The following is an 8,593-nucleotide window of genomic DNA, read 5'->3' as shown; positions in this document are numbered from 1 at the left end:
ATGCTCGTCCTGGACGATCTCCACCTCGCGTTTCCCTCCTCCCCTTGGCTCCTTCACTTCCCCTCATTCGACACCTCCGCTTGTTCGCCGACCATCCCAACCTCGTCAGCCACCTCTCCTCAATTCGCCGTTGTCCACTGCCTCCCCTCACGACCTCGCCGTCTTCGAGGACCGCCGCCGAGACCTCCACACGACTCAGAAAAAAGGTATTGATCTCATTTTCTCCTCCTATTTCCCTTGTGTATTCTTTGCTCAGCTGTTGCATTTCTTTACTTCGATTTTGAGTATATTTATCAATTAAGCCTCTATATTGAGTATTTTATCAATTTTCTAGGTTTCTGCGATGAACCCCTTTGATTTTCTTGATTATATTTCGCAGCGTATGAATTTGGAGACATCTTGAACCCTAGTTTTGGAATATCCTGCATTTAGTGTAATTTTTCGATAAAATTGTTTAGTTAATTGTTACAATGTCTAATTTTCCCCTAAATTTGAGTATTTGCTGGTGTTTGGTGGTTGTTAGGTGAGGATTGAAGAGGAGTTCACTGGATTGTACATGTTATTTTGTTCAAAATGATAGATCTTTTGTCACTGAGAGCCCTGGCATCAATAATTTGGGGCTTGTCGGAGGGGTGATTTTGAAATTTTGCTTCTTGTCCAGGAGGGAGCTTAGCCTAGACAAGGATGTGTACATGTACAGGTACACACTAATTAGCTTTTAATTAGACTTCAGAACTTTATTAATCAAATAACTGACTGTGTACAAACGTTTCTCAAGGTTTTATCTGATTATTTTGTTAATTTTGTGCCAATTTGAGACCCTTTTTCCAGATTCATGTAATTCTTGTTTGCACACCTATTTTGTTATTAAAATCATCTTCGTTATCTTGTGGGCATTGGCTGCTTTGTTTGCACACCTAGGTCAAATGATGGTCCAGAAACGTTCATATTGCTGATCTGTGATTGCCGTTTTTCCAGAAATGGTGGGAACTAAAATTCTTTGTCAAATTTTAAGGTAGAAAAGAACTTTTTGGCTGAATGGGGATTAAGCCTTTGTTCATAACATATTCCACATAGAACATTTCGTCAATTAGGTTCTTGCTGCTCCTCATGTTGGCTACACAACCCTCTTTTCTTAATTTGTGTTAAAAAAAAGAGCAGCAGATCTTAATGATTCCAAGTACTAATCATGTCTTCTATATTCAAAAACAATTTCATTTGACTTCTACACAATTTCTTAAAAAGGGAATGAGTATTCTTACTTTCCGTCCCTGGATAGCACCTTCCCAAAGAAAATAAATTCCAATATTGCTGGAATCTAATCAATTAAGCGAAAAATCATAGCCTGCCCACTTTCTGCTAGTGATGGGGTCTTGGGATATTTTTCCAGGATCTCATGGTTAGTTCTCTGTCTTCCTCAAATTAGTTTAGTTTGGTTTGTAGATGCAAGCATTAACTAAATTATTTAGGGAATTTTTTAAAAGTAAATCCTTCGTCTTTATTTTTTCAAAAAGTCAGTTTCATTATTAAACACAATAAAACCATTTCATCTATGCAAAAGAGTGTTTCTACTTTGTGGTTCTCTAAGTTGTCATCATTTTTTCAACAGCGTTTTTAAAAATAGAAAAAAATAAATTCCATTAAAAATTCAGAATAACATCGTATGCTAATTGTTTTATGTGAACTGATAATGGTCATTTTCTGTAAAACAGGACATAGAAGAAGTAGTTTTTAAATTATTTTATTAATTGTTTAATTTCATAATGTTGCTAGATTATAAGATCACACCAAAATTCAGGGGGGGATCCTATGGAGGGTGATCGACTCCTCCGCTTGTTCGCCGACCATCCCAACCTCGTCAGCCACCTCTCCTCAATTCGCCGTTGTCCACTGCCTCCCCTCACGACCTCGCCGTCTTCGAGGACCGCCGCCGAGACCTCCACACGACTCAGAAAAAAGGTATTGATCTCATTTTCTCCTCCTATTTCCCTTGTGTATTCTTTGCTCAGCTGTTGCATTTCTTTACTTCGATTTTGAGTATATTTATCAATTAAGCCTCTATATTGAGTATTTTATCAATTTTCTAGGTTTCTCCGATGAATCCCTTTGATTTTCTTGATTATATTTCGCAGCGTATGAATTTGGAGACATCTTGAACCCTAGTTTTGGAATATCCTGCATTTAGTGTAATTTTTCGATAAAATTGTTTAGTTAATTGTTACAATGTCTAATTTTCCCCTAAATTTGAGTATTTGCTGGTGTTTGGTGGTTGTTAGGTGAGGATTGAAGAGGAGTTCACTGGATTGTACATGTTATTTTGTTCAAAATGATAGATCTTTTGTCACTGAGAGCCCTGGCATCAATAATTTGGGGCTTGTCGGAGGGGTGATTTTGAAATTTTGCTTCTTGTCCAGGAGGGAGCTTAGCCTAGACAAGGATGTGTACATGTACAGGTACACACTAATTAGCTTTTAATTAGACTTCAGAACTTTATTAATCAAATAACTGACTGTGTACAAACGTTTCTCAAGGTTTTATCTGATTATTTTGTTAATTTTGTGCCAATTTGAGACCCTTTTTCCAGATTCATGTAATTCTTGTTTGCACACCTATTTTGTTATTAAAATCATCTTCGTTATCTTGTGGGCATTGGCTGCTTTGTTTGCACACCTAGGTCAAATGATGGTCCAGAAACGTTCATATTGCTGATCTGTGATTGCCGTTTTTCCAGAAATGGTGGGAACTAAAATTCTTTGTCAAATTTTAAGGTAGAAAAGAACTTTTTGGCTGAATGGGGATTAAGCCTTTATTCATAACATATTCCACATACCCTTAGCTATCTAAGAAAACGGTTTTGTGACGGTTTTACCCGTCACAATAGAGTCTAAGACAACGCTTTAAAATAAAACGTTGGGGTTGAATTAGTTTTTCTAATAAATTATGTAATGGGCTAAAGGGACGGTCCCCAATTTTCATTTTTGGTTTTTAGAACGAGCACCACACTTTCCCCCATCAAAACAAATCACCGCTCTAGGGTTTTTCTCGTGTCGAACTCTTTTTCGTCCGCCAGCTCTCCTCGACGAAGCAAAGCCTGCCGCCTCTCCTTCACTCATGCTCGTCCTGGACGATCTCCACCTCGCGTTTCCCTCCTCCCCTTGGCTCCTTCACTTCCCCTCATTCGACACCTCCGCTTGTTCGCCGACCATCCCAACCTCGTCAGCCACCTCTCCTCAATTCGCTGTTGTCCACCGCCTCCCCTCACGTCCTCCCCGTCTTCAAGGACCGCCGCCGAGACCTCCACACGACTCAGAAAAAAGGTATTGATCTCATTTTCTCCTCCTATTTCCCTTGTATATTCTTTGCTCAGCTGTTGCATTTCTTTACTTCGATTTTGAGTATATTTAGCAATTAAGCCTCTATATTGAGCATTTTATCAATTTTCTAGGGTTTCTGCGATGAATCCCTTTGATTTTCTTGATTATATGTCGCAGCGTATGAATTTAGAGACATCTTGAACCCTAGTTTTGGAATATCCTGCATTTAGTGTAATTTTTCGATAAAATTGTTTAGTTAATTGTTACAATGTCTAATTTTCCCCTAAATTTGAGTATTTGCTGGTGTTTGGTGGTTGTTAGGTGAGGATTGAAGAGGAGTTCACTGGATTGTACATGTTATTCTGTTCAAAATGATAGATCTTTTGTCACTGAGAGCCCTGGCATCAGTAATTTGGGGCTTGTCGGAGGGGGGATTTTGAAATTTTGCTTCTTGTCCAGGAGGGAGCTTAGCCTAGACAAGGATGTGTACATGTACAGGTACACACTAATTAGCTTTTAATTAGACTTCAGAACTTTATTAATCAAATAACTGACTGTGTACAAACGTTTCGACGATTATATAGAGTAGTTTTACCCTTCCTAAAAGGATGCAACGCATATTATAGTTTAGCTGATTTCTTCGTATCTTATACAGAGTTAGGGTTCGACGATTCTGAGCCGGTACTGCCTTCTTGATTAATGTTGACCGAATCAGAGGTTGTTTCATCTTTGGACTCTGCTTCTGTCATCACAACTTCATAATTTTTACTAGCATTTTCATCATTTGACGCACTGTTTTCATTAAATGTAGTCGCTTCACTAGGAGTCTCATCCTTGGACTCTAGTTTTGCCTTTTCCGACTTTTAACATTTTTACTAATGTTTTTGACATTTGAGGCACTATCTTCATGAGATGCAGCTGCCTCACTAGGAGTTTGGTTTGTTGATAAATCTGGATTATTTTGATCGTTGTTCAGCATTGAATCAATGGCTACCTCTTCAGATTTTTCAGACTTCCCCTCTTTGAGGCACTGTTTCCCTGACATCGAACTTCCTCCACTATAGAATTCTCTTTATTTTCTGAAAATTCTACATGTTCATTTTGATTACTCACTGAGGAACTGCCACCTTCATCACCAGACTTTGAATCATTCTCTGCCAACGATATTACTAGTGGTGGTTTCAGCATTAAAGAATTGAGTTACCTTGCTCATCAGTTGTTTCAGCATTAATTTTTTGTTTCTGCACATTTCATAGCCAATCAATTAATTTCTCTAAACAGTATATGGCTCATAGCATGCTCATGATTTTATTGATCAAAAATTTAATTAGCAGCCAACAGAGTGTAACTTAGTTTAAATATGTAGGTGCTTTTGCGGATGCTTCCAAACTATCACCATCATGTGCGCACATATGAGAATACACTTAAAACTAAATTCTTTGGTTTGCACAGAGTGATACCCTCTAGTGGTCAAAAGGTAATGCCCAGTTGTTTCTATTCAATATATCCTTAATTCAATTATTCTGTGCACTTGTTTATAATTTGTTCTACTTGTTTTGGGGCTTTTATATAGACTTCTATATGATAATCAGATCTTATGAATTCTCCATTGCAGTTCAGGTTCTTCATAATGAGAAACATGTTTTGTACGGATCCATAGAAGGTTTGACTTGAAAGGTTTGACTTGAAAGAGTGATGCCTATTGACTCAGTACATTGGGTTTAACCAGGAATTTTTATGGATATTCTGGTAATTGTATTCAATTGTTTGTATGTAGTAAAGTTATAATTCACGTTTGCATTATTAACTATACTGCTTATTTATATAAGTAATGGAAACCAATGGATAGCTACAGCATACAAAATAGCGATGCAAACATTCACGGTGAACATACTTTATCTTCGATGAACATTTATCACATTTGATAGATTCGGACTTCAGAGGCGGCCAGCCATATTATGTCACCATCGAAAACTAATAAAAAATTACATACCATACACAAGATTTGTTCTGAAATCATTTTGTCACCACCAATTTTGGTATCCATAACAGTCTCAAATTTGTCAGCTTGAAACCTTACCCGCCTCTTGAATTATCAAATACAGTTCTAGAGATAAAAGAATATTAGTTAATTATTAATGATACCGATAAGTAGGCTTTAGAGTCTTAACTTTTCCTAACTTGAGAGATAACTAGCTAGTGGCCACGTACAGAAAGATGAAAAGGACTTTCATGTCCATGTTCTCCCTATCTATTTTTGCATAGGAAACTTCCTTTTGGGACCTCAAAGAAATGGAGCTGGTCAACCAGTAAAACTGATTTCTGAGAAATTTCTGGGTCTCAGCTAAAGGAGGCTATAGGATTGAGAATGATCAACAAAGATGTGACACTTCCTTGATATATATGATCAAGCATTTGCACCTGTACAGGTTTTTAGCCTTTTGGAGTACAAAATTTGCTAAGTTGAGAGGCGTGGAGAGGTTTCCCATAACATCTGGATTTTGAGGCAGATGATTTCTTGCTAAGCCTGAAAATAGCCTGGTTTTAGAGTATAAAAGTTGTATCCTTCTGGTAGTAGGCAACTCATGTTCAGGTTTTCAGAATTCTAAACTGAAGTTAGATGCATACAGATGTTTTGCAACCCTGAAGCCTGTTGATTTGTACTCTTATTATAATTTCCTTTTTTTCGGTTTTTTTTTTTTTTTTTTTTGCTTTGCTTTGCGGGGACCAGAACTCTAAGATGACTCGTAGGCTGAAATACCACGCAACAACATACAAAATTTCTATAAGTAAAGGAAACAAAATTTTGGACCTGCCATAATCAAACATTCACATTCTGCTGGTAGAATGCAATATAGCTACAACAACAAACGTTGAATTGTAGACTCTACAACAAGTTTTAATGCAGCAAGTTTTAACTTTTGTTCCTTTCATGATTTTATTAGAGGATTATTTGGTTGTGTGATGTGGCACATGTAGAGCCAGATTTGTCTCAAACAATTAGGAATTATGACGGACCTTTATCCTTCTACCATTTGTGTCTCTTCTATTCTACTTGTGCATACTCTTAATTTCATTATATACCTAAATATGATCGTCATGCAATAAGTTATGACTCTAAAGAGACACATACAGTCCATTTCATTCTACTTGTGCTTACTCATCTTTTTATCTTGATGTACGCAGGAAAACATCTGAAGATCCATGTTTGTCGCTCTTTGGGGGATTTATTTGTTGTGAAGATTTAGAACTTAATCGTCTCAATAGAGACATTTTGACCTTTTGATTAAGTAGTAGCTCTTTGTTTTAATCATGGAGGATTTGTGATATGTGCTTAATTTGGTAAGTTTGTGTGTAAAACTTGTGAAGAATTATCTCAATCCTATTGCTATAATATTGTTCTTCGTTGTAATGAATTGTTCATTATATTAAGGCTAAAGTTTGGTTAGTTTGTGTGTAAAACTTGGACTATTGTTTCTTTGTATGTGATGGACTGATGTGTGATATCTGGGTGATTTATTTTGATCGGTAAAAAATGAAAACCGACCCCTTTGGTATAAAAATCGTCCCCATAGATCACAAACAAAACTGTTCCCATAGACAGTATAACCGTCCTCTTAGGTCAAGCTCGAAACCGTCCCCCTTGGTATCGCAACCGTCCCCATAGAAACCGTTCCCCTTGCTATCAAATTGTTCCCATTGCTTAGAACCTAAAAACCGTTCCCCTTGCTATCAAACCGTACCCGTTGCTTAGAACCTAAAAATCGTTCCCCTTGATATACAACCGTTCCACTTGCTCTAAACTAAGAACCGACCCCTTAGCACAACCGTTCCCTTATGGTACTGTTGGGGACAGTTTACAAATCGTTGCACTAGGAGCATAAACCGTCCCATTAGACCTACGGGCACGGCTGCAAACGAGACGGATGTAAAACCGTCCCCATAGGCCTAGTGTGACGGTTTCCATGCCTAGGGTGACGGTTCACAACCGTCCCTATAGGCCTCAAATGTGGTAGTGATAGTTAGCTGACATTGGATCACTGTGTAAAAATTCCAACAAATAGAATACCTGAACTTTAACGGGATATCCTCTGCCCTCTACTTGGAAGATTACCAGTAGCAAAATCCAGATAATTATGGAATTTCTCAAACCCATGGATCCCTAGTGAAAATGGAGCTGGAAAAGAAAATAAGATGGTCCAGAAATTAGAGCTTTTGAAAGAAAAAATATTATTTTCAAGGAGAAGGGGGAAAAAAGGTTTAAGAAAATGCAACATGATAAAAACTTTGAAAATATACACATTTTGAATGTCAATTAAAATTTAACTATCAGTCCTGCATATCCTTCATATTTTCAACTTAAAACCTAAAATCTCCATATTTTGAAATTAGTCTGTAAATCTTTAAGTATTTTGAAATTAGTCCCCTGAATCTTTATAATTTGAAATTAGCCTCCAAATATGTTACTTGTTTTGAAGTTAATTAGTCTGTCTGATTACCACCTATTTGAAATATTTGTGGGGCTAATTTCACAATATGAAGGTATAGGGCCCAATCCGATACACTTAAAAATTATAGGGACTACTTCAAATTATGATGATTTTTGGGGTAATTTCTAAATATGAAAGATATGGGGGACCAACGTCAAAAATAACCGTGACTATTTTTCGTTTATAACATCGCTTAGGCAGATTAAGTGCAAAAATCAAAACACTTTGGAAGCTTGTAGAATCCCCAACTTTTTTTCGGGTTTTTTTTTTTTTTTTTTTGGTGGGGGGGGGGGGGGGGGGGGGCGGTTGGAATTTATCATATATGTGTATGTATATAGTCTCCATTAATACCGAAAACCTTTGATACCTACATATTTATTCCCCAAATCCCAATATTTGCAAATATAGCCAATAAATCACATGAACTGAGTTAGTGTGCCCCTCTTATATAAAGGTGTGATAAATCAAACTATACAAAGGTAGAATTGTAAATTTAACTCATCCTCCTCGCTCTCTTTCTGCTTCGTGATTTCTAGCAAAACATCAAAATTCTTTGCAGCCCTTCTCACCCTCTCATGTTTGGAATATAGTAGTTGGACTGGCAATAAAGTGATTTCTAGCTTAAAGAGGTGTTTGGTGAAAAAAAGGAAAAAGTAAGAAAGCAAAAGCTAAGCACAACTTATAAACGTAACCTGAGAGCTAAAATAAATAATATATGTGCGCAAACTAGAAGAATCCAAAATGTGGCATGGTATTTAACACCATAAATTGGAGTTTTTTTAAGGAAAT

At 37.0% G+C, this 8,593-nt stretch overlaps 1 long non-coding RNA gene across 1 annotated transcript; it reads left to right on the top strand.

Moving 5' to 3' along the window:
- On the top strand, positions 3,282 to 4,038 carry LOC109820587. The gene is made up of 3 exons (XR_002241902.1): positions 3,282 to 3,317; positions 3,636 to 3,812; positions 3,970 to 4,038. It is a non-coding gene; the product is annotated as an uncharacterized LOC109820587 (long non-coding RNA).

This window comes from Asparagus officinalis, chromosome 8 (assembly GCF_001876935.1).
Source record: "Asparagus officinalis chromosome 8, Aspof.V1, whole genome shotgun sequence".
Classification (NCBI taxonomy): Eukaryota; Viridiplantae; Streptophyta; class Magnoliopsida; order Asparagales; family Asparagaceae; genus Asparagus; species Asparagus officinalis.
The sequence above is the reverse complement of the archived record's forward strand: the minus strand, read 5'-3'. Positions and strand labels throughout refer to the sequence as shown.